At 50.0% G+C, this 13747-nt stretch overlaps 1 long non-coding RNA gene across 1 annotated transcript; it reads left to right on the top strand.

Annotated features, from left to right (window-relative positions):
- Positions 1 to 8902: 8902 nt before the first annotated feature.
- On the top strand, positions 8903 to 13177 carry LOC114231926 (uncharacterized). Its single transcript, XR_003617959.2, has 2 exons — positions 8903 to 9209; positions 12622 to 13177. It is a non-coding gene; the product is annotated as an uncharacterized LOC114231926 (long non-coding RNA).
- The last annotated feature ends 570 nt before the right edge of the window (positions 13178 to 13747 follow it).

The raw sequence follows: 13747 nt of genomic DNA, 5'->3' as shown, positions 1-13747 counted from the left end.
AACGATGATGCATCCATGCTCCGTAGCCATGAAGAAAAAAGAGGTAAATCTGTATTCATATGGAAAGATTTTTGTGATGTGGCCCTGAGTGCAAAGAAAGCCAGCTGCAGATTAATGTACAGGGTGTCCCAAAAGTGTATACACACCTTGAATAATTATTCATTCCAATGAGTTAAATCTGAAAAGAAACATCGTTTGAGCTAGCTGCTGTTAAAGTGTATATACATTTTTTTGGGACACCTTGTATCTAAGTTCATTTTTATAAACGAAAATTCCTTCGACAATGATATTTGTATATAAATAGAGAAGGGTCTGAAAGAATATACACCAAGTTGTAGACAGTGGTGGCTAAACTAGGGATGGGGATGGTGCAGGTGACAGGGAAGGAGGGAGGGAGGAAGAGTGAGGGAGGGAGAGGGAGAGAGAAAGAGAGAGATTTGTTGTTTCACTTATTTATTTATTTATTCACCCAAGGTTATTTTTTCCATTGATTTTTAGAGAGAGTGAAGGGGGGGGGGGGGGAGAGAGAGAAACATCAAAGTGAGAGAGACACATTGATTGGTTGCTTCCACAGGAGCTAAGCCCAGATCAGGGCCAGGGATCAAGCCTACATGCCCTTGACCGGAATCAAACCCATGACCCTTCAGTCTGCAGGCCGACACTCTAACCATTGAGCAAACTGGCTAGGGCTGTTTCACTTATTTATGTGTTCATTGGTTTGCTTCTTGTATATGCTCAGACTGGAGATCGAACCCACAACCTTCGTGCATCGGGATGAGGCTCTAACCAACTCAGCTACCTGGCCAGGGCCTGGGAAGGGCTGCGTTTTAAATGGTGTGATTTCCATAAGCCCCACTGAGAAGGTGACATTTGAACAAAGGCATGTGGCTACGTGGGAGGAAGAGGAACAGGTCGTGCAAGGGCCCTGAGGCCAGAATGTCCTGCCAGGTTCCCAGAAAGACAAGGAGACCAGTGCGCCTGGACCAGAGTGCACGCGAGGGAGAACGGAGCAGCTGATTTTGTGGGCCATGGCGAGGTCGTTAGGTTTTAGCCTGAGAGGAATGAGCCCGTCTAGGCTTTTGACCTGAGCTGACTTCCACTTCCAAAGCATCATTCAATCTGCTGCGTTGAAAATAGACCCCAGACAGACAAGAGCAGCGGCAGGGAGGCCAATTAGAAGCAGACTGCAGTGATCCAGGTGAGGGGAGCCGGGGCTGGGGCCTCGGTGGGAGCATGGAGGTGGTGAGAAATGTTTGGGTTCTGAATACATTCTGAAGGTAGAGCCAACACAACTTCCTGTGGGGAGGATTAAATAAGATAATGCAGGCGAAGCTCTTATCACAGAGCTGCATGTAGTTAGTACAAAATAATGGCAGCCACGATTATTATCAAGGTGGGCATGGCGTGTTCCCCTGCAGGGGCTGAGCAGCAGCTGAAAAGCAAGTGAGCGAGAGGGAAGCTATTAAGGTTCCCGTGTGATTTGCAGTGAGTTATAAGGCCACCAAAGGTAACGAGGCTTTAGCACAATGGAGACCGGGGCTGCTGGGCCTTCCGAGAGCTGGGAAGCACTGCAGTCTAACTCTACTAAGTGAGACCAAAAGAGGTTTTAGGGCCAAGTGTTTGTTTTGTTTTTAATAACTCTTTATTATTGAAAGTATTACACAGGTCCCCTTTTCCCCCTCCCTTCACCCCCTCCTGCCCTAGGCCCTCACTGCCCCATATATGCACGGCCTCATCTGTGTCCAAGAGGGCCAAATTTTTGTTAATTAATGGTGAAAGCTTCTTTCTCATGTTCTCATAGTGTATGAAAAGCAACCTCAGTTGGGAAAACATTTGTTTCTAGGTTCCCTGGTTTGGGAAATATTTACTGGTGATACTATCTCAGCCCTGATATTTATTTATTATTTTTATAAATGTTTTTATTGATTTTTTGAGGGAGAGAGAGAGAGAGATCGATCTGAGAGAGAAACATCAATTGGGTGCCTCTTGCATGCTCCCTACTGGGGATGGAGCCCACAACCCAGGCACGTGCCCTGACCGGAATGAAACCAGCAACCTCTTGGTGCACAGGATGGCACCCAACAAACTGAGCCACACCGGCCAGGGCCTCAGCCCCGATACTTATTGGGGGTTCTTGATGGAACGGCTACTCCAGCAGAATTCCTTTCAGGAAGAAGAACCCATCGCCAAGAGACAATTGGATTCCTTTTCATCTCCTCTTCGTTCTCTTTGCTCCAAATTCCAGAGAGGAGACAAGAGGTCGCTTCCGAGGCTGAAAGAGATGGATTTTTCCAGGGGCATGCCAACGTGGCTCCTCCCGCCTGCCTCCGACAGCCCTCTGCCAAGGCCTTCCCCTCGGACATCTGGCCCCAGCAGGGGGAAACGGGGGCCAAGGCACTGATCCGGGCTCTGACGTCCGCAAAGGAAGGCTGCCTTCATTCATCCTCAGTGCAAATTAAAGCCCTCCCACCCCTCTCTCTCCTCCTTCTATCACCTGTGTTTCTAGAGCTGCCAGAGGCCTCGCTTTCCTTTTGTTTCCATTTAGCTCTGGATTAAGGTGTGGTTTTTTTGTACAGTTAATTAGAAGATAATAATGCCGGCGTGCTTATTGTTAATTGTTTGTATCTGTACTTGATACCTAGCAGTCTGCTAAGGTCTCAAGAGCGAATATTTGGCTTGTCACATGCGTTAGTCATTGTAATTAATTGAGCCCATCCACATTTACGGGTGCTCTGGGTAGAGTTAGAGGAACAGCGGCAAATGTGAAAGTCTCCCCGCCTTGCACTTATTCCTAGAAAGAGAACTTTGGGGGATCGAATCCTTCCTGTGACATTGACTCTACCTGACCAGCTTCTTTTCCCATTCCTCCCAAGAGGGTCTTCTCTGTAGGACCCTCTGTATCCTCTCTCTCTCTCTCGTTCTCTCTCTCTCTCTCTCTCTCTCTCTCCTCTCCTCCCTCCCTCCCTCAGCTCCCTGTTAATTACCTTTGTACCACTGGGCCCAGCGGCATTGTTGGTGGGTCCTAGGGCAAAATAAAAACGTGAGTCCCCTCGTTCAAGATTTAAGACTCTCGCCCTAGTCGGTTTGGCTCAGTGGACAGAGCGTCGGTCCAGGTTCCATTCTGGTCAAGGCCATGTACCTGGGTTGCAGGCTCAATCCCCAGCCCCGGTTGGGGCACGTGTGGGAGACAACCAATCGATGGGTCTCTCTCATGTTTCTCTCTCTCTGTTTCTCCCATTCCTTTCTACTCCCTCTAAAAATCAATGGGAAAATATCCTTATTATTTTTTTTATCTCTCTCTCTCTCTCTTTTTTTTTTTCTTTTGGTTAACCCTCTCCCAACCTCCGACCACAGAGGCCGCAGGCCCAGGAAGCCAGCTCTGCGTACCTTTGATCACCTCCTCCCGTTCTCCAAAAGGCGTCTTTCCCTCCAGGATGTCTCCAGCTCTCTCCCGCCCCCCCCCCCCCCCGCCCCCTCCACAGCTAGAACACCATGTGGCACCCAAGAGGGGTTCGAGACTCGAGCCAAAGGATTTTCCAAGCACAAGCTTGAAAATTGCCAAGTGTAACCATGCAACTCCCTTGCTTAGAATCCGGTGGACGGAACAGAGGGAACTTTCTGGAGGAACAGAAATGTTCTATATTGACGGGGGTGGGGGTGGGGGGGCAGGGGGGGTGTCATGTAGGGGTAAACATTTGTCAACACTCACCAAACTGTAGGTGTTAGACACCGTGCATGCCCACACATCAGTAAAGCATGGCATGGCTGAAAAACCCTCCACAGCACCCTCAGGATAACGTCTCTCCCTTGTCACATGTCACACAAGGTCCTTTCCCAGAGCCCACTCTTAGTCTTCCAGTCTCACCTCCAGCACTTCTGTGGCTCCCTAGTTCCAGCCCTGCTGGCTGCCAGCATGCCCCATACCCTCCTGCCCCTCACTCAGCTGCTCTCTGGCCCAGGAGTGAAAATTCAAATACCTAACACCCAGTACAGCATCACAGCACCAACCAAGGAGGGCTGAGGGGCTGGAGTGGAGCCCAGCCCTGGAGCTTCCTGCTGGCCCAGATGTTAACCTTTTAGTCTCTGCATCCTGGGGAAGTGGACAGAATCCCAGGTGAGAGAGGGTGGGGAGAGGCCCACTGGTGGGTCCTTGGAGATTAACCAATCAATATGGAGGTAATCTATATATATAAAAGCCAAGCGACTGGAACGAGGCCACCACCGAAATGACCAGAACGACTGGTCACTATGACACACACTGCAGCGGCCAACCAGCCTGATCGGGCCCCGATTGACCCCCTCAACCACCTATGGCCCCTCCCCCCCCCAGCCTGCCTCCCGATTGGCCCCCCACCCCGATTGGGGGTGGGGCTGGCTGGCCAACCACCCGCAGCCCTTCCCTCTGGCTGTGGCTCCTCCCCTGGCCAGCCCCACCTGGATCAGGCCCCCTCCTTCCGCTCCCCCTCTCCCCTGCTGGCCTGGCCCATTCTGCCCCCATCGGGTCAGGCTGGCCAGACCCCACCCGTGCATGAATTCATGCACTGGGCCTCTAGTCAAATATATACCCAGCATGGCCACAGTAGTACATGCCTGCTGAACCCACTGCCTAAAATGCAGGCCAGCCCTTCCTTGTCTGAGTGACATCTCCCTCCTCCACCTTCAAATCTCAATCCCAGGGTCTACTCCCGGATTTTCTCTTCTCTCCTGGTCTCCCCTTTTGTATCTCTATAATAGCATTTGCCACGCTGTCCTAGATTAACTGATACACCTTCCCGTCTTCTCTGTCTCTTTAAGGCGGATATATGACCTCCTGTACTGAGTCCAGCAAAGAGCTTGGTGCACACCTAAAAGGGAAGGGATTTTCTTGTTGGCTTCCCACATGTGATACAGACACAGATGGACGTGCGTGGATGGACGGATGGACGGATGGATGGATGGATGGATGGATGAATGGATGTATGAATGAATGAATGTGTAAACAAGTAATTTAGTGCATTTTCCCTTTCTTTTATCTAACAGATGATGCAGATTCTTGGAACATGGGTTTAGACAGACAATGTTACAGCAGAGATCTTGAACTCTGGACTCAGGCAGCCTGGGGAGGTCTGAGCACTTGGCAGTCAGCATATCCAGGCAAGTGCCTTGACTTCCCTGAGCGTCAGATCTGACTTCACAGGGTTGTTGAGAAGCTCAAACGAGACAATACTTAGCCATCTGTGGCTCCAGCTGAAAAAGAAATGGATCTTGTTCACTGGGAAGCCCGAATGAGTAGAGCCCTGTGGTCACAAGACAGCAGGACAGGAAGTCACTTGCCATTCGTGGCCTTTCACCATCTACCGGGTCTCCTGGGCCAGATGATTGCACAACAAAAGTGAAAACTTCCCTGCAATAATATAACCATTGGCAGATGTTACTGAACTGAAATCCGGAAGATAATAAAAATGGGCATTTTTTTTACTTGCCTCCAACTTCCTGTTTCTCTGCTGGAATTTCAGCCGAGAGAGAGAGAGAGAGAGAGAGAGAGAGAGAGAGAGAGAGAGAGAGAAGGCGGGGGGGGGGGGAGAAGATAGGCAGGGGGGTTGGTCTCCTAGAGAAACCCACTTGGTGATTGCCTTCCCGATCAAAATGCCTACTTTTCAGCCTTTCTGGACTTTCTGCCCAAGAATAAGTCTTGGCTATTCTTGCGCAGAAATGGTCCCCTTGCCCCACACCTCCACTCCTTCTAAACCATGGCCTCCCAACGAAATCCTAAATTTCCAAGGAATGTCAGCTTTGCATCCGGCCCACGAACTAGGGCCCCAGAGTCAGACACCCTGGGCTCCAATCCCACCCTCACCAGTTCCTGGCTGTGAGGGCTTGCACAAGGCTTTAAGCTCTCACATTTCACTTTCCAGCCTTGTCCGGCAATGACAAAATAGTGTCTGCATCTCAGAGTATCTGCGGGGACTAAATCACGTGACTGAGTGGCAGATCTTGATGGGAGTTCATGAAATTCTGGTTGTTATTGCCCGCATTGTTCTAAGAAGAGGATAGGAGATGGCAGAAATATTTTTAAATTTTATAATAAGGCCGGCAGTCCTACCTGCAAATCAGAAAGACTTTCATTGGATAAGTCGCCAGGCCCCCTGAGGAAAGATCCAGAGTCAAATCGCTGGTTGTAATGACGTCAAGGATCTCATGAGATGAGGTCACCCTGGATTAGAGTGGGACCTAAGTCCCATATAAGTGTCCTTATAAGAGAAGAGAAGGGGAGATGACTGGCACATGGCAGGGCAGTCTCAGAGGCAGAGACTGGAGGGATGCAACCACAAGCCAAGGAAGCTGGCGGCCACCAGAAGCCAGAGGAGACAAGGAAGGAGCGCCACCCCCCCCACCCCCCCCCGCCAGAGCCTTCGGAGGGAGCACAGCCCTTGGTTTCAGCCAGGTCTCCAGGACTGTGTGAGAATACATCTCTGGGTTTTTGTAAAGCCCCCCAATTTGTGACCATTTGGTACAGCCACCCCAGAAAACGAACATATCCCATGGCATCTTCAATGGGGAATGCGACCACTTGCCTCCACGGGATAGTTCTGAAGATGAAGAAGATGATGCGGCAGGTTTCCTGCCTTAAACTGTTTTGGTAGCAGCCAGCACAGGGCCTATACCACCTGATCGTTAAGAGCAGACTGACTTGGGTTCAAATCCCAGCCTCCTTTGTAAGGCTGTGCAATCTTGGACAAGTGACTCAACCTCTCTGAACTTCAGTTTCTTCATCTATAAAGTAGGAGTAGCAATACGCCTAGGTCCTGAGATAATGGGATGATTCAGAAGATATGTCTGATGGGCCTGATATGCAGAAAATGCTTGGTGAACGGCTGCCGGAATGACTCTTCGGGGCAAATCCATCTAGCTTCGCAGACCTGTGGCAAGATGCCCATGCGGTTATGGAGTGGCCTGTGGCTGTGGGGGATCCACAAAGCTCAATGGCTGGCTAGCACTGCTCTTTTCCTTCTAAAGGAAAGTCCTGGCTGTCTCGAGGTGCCTTGTGAAATAGCCAGGCATTCCGGGCAGCCGCTCCATTGTTCCTGGCTGATGCCAATGGTGATAGAAAGCCGTGCGAGGCAGCCCCCAGGCATCACCCCGTGTCTGCCACGAACCTTCTCCAGGCAGTGACTTCTAACCAGGCCGTGTGGCTCCATGGCCGGTCCTGCTCCTCTTCCCGAGAGTGTCTGTGTTCAGAAGGCTCCACCGCCCATGACCCTCCTACTTACCGCCTAGAAGGGGCACATCCTTTCCACTCTGTGAAAGGACACTTTTCCAATGAGACCGGATCATATTTCAAACTGCATCGCCAAGGTATCAGGAGCCAGTAAAAGGGGGCATTTAACACCGTATTTATTTTGACTGGCAAAACAGGTCACGGCTGTAAAAGAAACAGCTCTTGAGAGCGAGGGAGGCAGCCTGGCCGGCTCTGGGCTCACTCTTTTCTACCCACACACACGCTGTTTAAAGCATTCCAGGGCTGCTGCCAACTTTCCTGGCAGAGCTCTTATTTCTTTACATGTATGTTGCATTCCATCTGTTTAATGTGCGCTCTGTGCCATTCGTGGATTTTGGCAGGGCCTGGCGAGGTGGCATGGCATGCTCAGGCTTGTTCTAAGCAAAACAGGGCAGGAGGTGGAGGGGGCCGGGAGGCCGGGGCAGGAGTCTTGTTTCGCTTTGGCTCAGGGGGGCCTGGCGTTGCAGAGACCAGAGGGCCATCGCTTGGCAGTTTTGCTCCAGATGCGGCTGAGTCCCATGCACGCCACTCCTGTGGTTCACCCTACACGAGGGGGCCGGTGGGTGAGGCGGTGCTGCTTCTGACACACGGCCAGGAAGAGAAAGGGGATGGAGAAAGGTAACCGTGGGGAAACCCACTCCCCCTCATGACTCTGGGGTTTCCCTGGAACCATTCTGAGGCCTTGAAGGCCAAAAAAATGCCAACATCCAGATCCGATCGATAGCCCCCAGGCCTCTAGAAAACAGAAAGGGAGCTTGAGGCTATTCTCAAGAACCACTCAATGCTGGGTGGGAGAAGCTGAGGCGACCTGCTGTGCTTGGAATCTTGTTTCACCCTCTTGGAAAGCTGGTTTCTGCGCCCCAAAACCTCTGGTGAGACCCAGTTTAAAAATGAAAAGGTGCCAGCCCGGTGGGGGAGAAACAAAGCCCTCGATGCCCTGCCCGGTTTTGCTCAGCGGTCAGAGTGTCGGCCTTCGGACCGAAGGGCTGCAGGTTGATTTCGGTCAAGGGCACGTACCTCGGTTGCAGGCTCAATCCTCGCCCCGGCCGGGGTGTGTGCAGGAGGCAACCAATCCATGTGTGTCTCTCACATCGATGTTTCTCTCTCTCTGCCTCTCCCCCTCCCTTCCACTCTGAAAATCAATGGGAAAATATCCTTGGGTGAGGATTAACAACAAAACAAAACACACATAAAAAAAAAAAAACAAAGCCTCTAGACACTATTGTTGGGTGTCGGGTGGCCCAAACCACGGCATGGCTTGATTCAAATGTTCGCTTTTCCTCTGGTTCCTATTGAGCAGAGCTCTTTGAAATGAGGAAATGGAACACTCCGGACAGAGGAAGGAAGATGCCAGGGTTAAAAAGTGCATAAGCGTTCTCACCGTAGAAAAACGTCTGCAGCCACATTTTTTCTTTGCCCCGTCCAGCCTGGAGTGTGAACAGAATCCCCCTGTTAAGAAGTGGAATTACTCACCTGAATGGGGAGAGATGACATGGCACAGGGAAAAATAAGCTCTGGGCTCCTAATGAGAAACAGCCCATGTGGGAGAAAACGAGTGCGCATTGTGTAATCCGGGTTGGCCGGCTGCGAGGGGCGGGGAAGGGGGGTAGGCGGGGGGGGGGGGGGGGGGGGGAGGAAGGGCCCAGCAGGAACATGTTTCAGATGGGACTCGAGGTCCTGGAGCCCATCCTGACCCTCTGGGTTGGAATTTCTGACTCTCTTCTCCGCCTTGACTCAGAATAGGAAACCGTATCCTGACCGCGTGTTGCTTTTTATAGAATTAAACTTTCTTGCCAACTTCCTCCAGAGATCATCCCTCATCGGCTCTAAACGATACGCCAATCATCAGCTGGGAGTGAGGGGAGCGCTGACCTGTGTGCCCCAAACACAACCGAGGCCCAGAGCACAAGACAGACAGCGGGGACGGCGTCTGGCGCGGGTACCTGGCCTGGTAAGTACGACGTGTTCATACAGGTTGGGAAACTGTCTGGCTCATCTTTGTACTTTCTCTCTCTCTCTCTCTCCCACTTCTTCTAACTTGGATCTCATCGTTCGGCGGTGACGCTGGCCAAGTTCACGTTTGCCAGTTACCGAGTGGATAATGGATGGTTTGTGAGATTAGTAATATGCGAAGGATGAGGAGCGGGGCAGCCAAGTGCATCCCGTCTGTGCGATAAAATGACTTCCCTTGATCCCCACACAGCCCGAGAGACTAGCCCCGTGTGGACAGAAATCAACAAGGACAAGAACAGAATGACTTCATGGCCATTCGTTCTGTCACCATCCTTGCACTGGTAACAACCCCCACTCCCACCCCCGCCCGGGACCCCCCTTACCCTGGCAGTCAGTTAGCAGGGGTCATTTCTTGTGTGTAAGGTATCCTGGAGCTTGGAAGCCCAGAGGGGACATGAATAGGATGCAAAGGGCTCAGCAGTCCCTCATTGAAGCTGGGTTTTGTTTTCAATGCTTCGAGGACGGGAACAGTGGAGCTGGAAGCTGCTTGTAATTGGGAGCCGTCTCCTGCCAGGTCCTCGCAGCTTTAAGGGATATCCAGTTTTAGGTTTACAGTACTACATTCTGGCTCGTTGAAATCGCATCTAAACGTTGCCAGAATGTGTCATAAACTTACAAAATCTGTACAAAAATATACCGACATGATGGTTCTGCAGCCTTAAGTCAGAGGGGTCGGGAGCAGCGTGTCTCAGAAGCATTGATCTTGCGCCGTCTCACCAGGGATGTGGGTCACCTGGGGCAATTACCATTCATGGGATTCCGACCCTGGTCTGACTAGTTGGCTCAGCTGCTTAGAACACCAGGTGAAAGGGCCGAGGAGTCGGCCTCACCCTGTGCCCTGGCCACCAATGGCATCCCTACCTGTGCCACACCGGGCAAGGGCCTGGGGATCAAGCCCAGTGAACCATGCCCACTTGCTCCTGGAAAAAAGTCCCACGTGCCCTGCTCACCTGGCCGGGCTCAGCTCCACTTACCTTTTGCTCATTGGGCTCTAGACACAAAGCCTCTCGTTTCGGATCCTCCGGCTGGCCAGTTCCCTCCTGCCGCTGAGCCTTTGCACATGCTATTCCCCCTGCTAGGAAGCCTCTTCTCCAGGCTGGCTTCTGCTCCTCTTCCAGCCTGCCGTTTGCAGGCGGATTGTTCACGGGAGCCTGACCTCTGTAGCTGTCTTCGTCCACTTGGGCCGCTATAACAAAAACATCAGAGATTGGGTGACTTAAATGACACAGTTTTCCCTCACAGTTCTGGAGTCTGGGAAGTCCAACGTCAAGGCACTGGCAGATTTGGTGTCTGGTGAGAGCCCTGTTCTTAGACAGTGCCTTCTCTGTGTCCTCACGTGGAGCTCTCCCCGGTCCCTTTTATAAGGGCACTAATCCCATTCACAAGGGGTCCACCCTCAAGACCTAATCACCTCCCAGAGGTCCCATCTCCTAATACCATCACCTTGGGGGTTAAGATTTCCATAGGCGAATTAAGGGAGCCACAGAATTCAGCCCACAGAAGCAGCACTTAGGAAAATGATCACTTAAGCTTCTGCTTCTCAAATGGCAATGTGCACACGAATCCCCTGGAGATCGCGTTCAAGTGCAGGTTCTGACTCGGCAGGTCTAGGGCGGGGCCTGGGACTCTGCATCTCTAACAAGCTCCCAGGTGAAGCCGATGCCAAAAGTCCATGGACCACACACCCTGAGGCCATGGCACCAACCTTTCTCAATGAGGGTCCCAAGAGAGGAAAAAGTCTGACAGAAAATGAGCTGGGCTGCCATTTCCTCCGTTCTCCTAAAGATGGAACTTAGCTAGCACCGTTAACCAGAAGCTAATTCATTACATAGGTTAGATGCCTTAGGGCAGGATTCTCCACCTCCAGGCTGCTTACGTCAGGAGTCAGGTCATTCTTTAGGGGGGGGCCCTCCTGTGCATGCAGGATGTTGAGCAGCACCCCTAGGCTCTACCCACTAGACGCCAGGCGCACTGTCCCCCCATTGTGACAACCAAAAATGTCTCCAGATGTTGCTCAGTGTCACTGGGAACGTGGCGACAAGAGAACCACTGCCGTAGGACATTAGGGCGTCATTCTTTGCATTCCCTGCAAAGAAGGGTGGGCAGTCTAAGGCAGTGTTTTCTTTCCTTTCTGAAAAAAAAATTATTTATTTCAGAGAGGAAGAGAGAAATAGAACCATCAATGATGAGAGAGAACCATTGATTGGCTGCTGGGGATCGGGTCCGAACAACCGGTCATGTGCCCTTGACCGGAATTGAACCCGCGACCCTTCAGTCCGCAGGCCAATGCTCTAGCCCCTGAGCCAAACCAGCTAGGGCTGAGGCAGTGTTTCCTTCTAGGCTATCACCCCATTGCCTAGCACAGTGCTCTCTATACGGCAGACCGTCAGTATGTATTTGAATAAATGAATGAACGAAAAGAAATGAATGAACATGAACTCCCAAATCCTGCTTGGCTGGTGGGTGAACAGAATTGCATTCACACAACCTCCAACCTTCTCCGCCCCACTCTTTCCCTCAAAAAAACACGTCAAACTTTTGGGTCAGTTGTCATCCATGGAACAATTTTTCTAAATGGAGCATTTTCCAAAAGTAAATGTCCTTTTGGGGGAAAAATGTAAAGAAAGATTCTTACTTGAGATCTTTTTTAAAAATGTCTCCAGTGACTGAAATCCTCCTACTGTAAATACCCAGAGGATTGCATTTGCTTAAACAAAATTATAAAAAAAACAACACACACAACTGCTGTTTTTAGTCTCAAGTGTAGAAAGTACTTGAAAATCATATCCCCCCTTTTTTTTTCATCTGACTGAGCAAATTATAAAATGGTAGAATTAATTTTGGTTCTAGATTGTGTTTCTAAGACTCCACCTCAGACGGAGGCCTCATGGATAAAGTAGCATCAGGGACTTATATTTTAAGAATCCCTGTCATAGTAACACCAGGAAATAAGGTGAATTCATTCAATTTTCTTGTCTCTGCATGCTCAGAGACTCATTTTCAAACCAAATTGCTGTGTAGAAAACAAAGCCTTCTCCCTCTTTTCTTCCAAATGTTTGGGCAAGTGGGATTTGGAGCACTGAAGAAGTTTCTGGAAAAGAATATGGTGATGGTGATGACATTCCAATGCTCTTCTAAGTGTATCCTTCTTTACCTAGTAGAGGCAGAAAACCTTTCCTACCTTGTATGCCTGTGCTGCCGTCAATTGATAGTGTCTGCATGTATGGCTTATGGAAAAGTGTGCTGCGATCAATTGGTAATGTCTGCCACAGGCAGAGGTGTAGAGAGTGGTGGAACAGCTGTGCGTCTGTCATTTCTGGATCCTGATATGTTTTTCTCCTCTAACACAGGTGTCCCAGGCAAAAAGAGAGTGTCAAGGAGAAGGCATAACATGTCTGACTCCATTATACTGACACACCAAGTCAGAACTTCAACTCAAGAGACTTCCCAAAACAGACATGACACAGAAACACACTGTTGGAAGAAATTTCCCTTCCTTCTGTGGACATACTGGAATAGGATGCCATCCGTGTGACTCCCTCTCGGGGTGAGTATGGCCAGGCCATGCCATTAACACCCATCCAGTCTCCTGACATTGCACGTTGTCACCGTGACATCATATCTACTGAAACAACACATCCTCCTTCCTTGGAATAAAAAGATCTTTTCAGCCCTAACCGGTTTGGCTCAGTGGATAGAGCATTGGCCTGTGGACTCAAGGGTCCCAGGTTCGATTCCTGGTCAAGAGTATGTACCTTGGTTGCGGGCACATACCCAGTGGGGAGTGTGCAGGAGGCAGCTGATCGATGTTTCTCTCTCATTGATGTTTCCTGCTCTCTATCCCTCTCCCTTCCTCTCTGTAAAAAATCAATAATAATAATCAAAAAGATCTTTTCATAAGACTTACTAAGTCTGAATAGGAATCATATTCATCATTAGTCAGTTGGCTTGCTGTCCACAGTATTTAAATGAAGGGAAAAAAGAAAAGAAAAGAAAAGAAAAGAAAAGAAAGAAAAGAAAAGAAAAAGACCAGTTTAGGATCTTCAAGACGCTGATGAATAAGTAATGATGGGGGAAAAGCAACAGTGACCATAAGAAAAAAGAAACAACTCAAAGTGAAAAAAATCCCAAAGAGACTCAACATTCAATATTCGTCTTTATTTCAAAAATAAGGAGAGGGGTGGTTAAAGAGATGAATTCACATTTGAATAGAGTCCAAATGACTTAAGAGTTATTTGTATTCTAATTTTTCAGATGGACAAGGAGGGGTACCACAGTCATGTGATACATTAGGGGTCGGAATGAAATGGGAATACTTCTTTCATTTAAAAGCGATTTTCTTGCCTTTGCGGTCCCTGAGAGTTTCCTAGCTTGTGAGCGACAACCAGCCCCCTCCTCCTTGGGCTCCTATTTCAGATCCAACCTGTTTGGGGGCGAGGGGGAGAGAATGGAGTTGGTAGTTGTGAGAGCTCCCTT

The sequence above is a fragment of the Eptesicus fuscus genome, chromosome 23 (genome assembly GCF_027574615.1).
Source record: "Eptesicus fuscus isolate TK198812 chromosome 23, DD_ASM_mEF_20220401, whole genome shotgun sequence".
NCBI classification, from domain to species: domain Eukaryota; kingdom Metazoa; phylum Chordata; class Mammalia; order Chiroptera; family Vespertilionidae; genus Eptesicus; species Eptesicus fuscus.
This window is presented reverse-complemented; position numbering and strand designations above follow the sequence as displayed.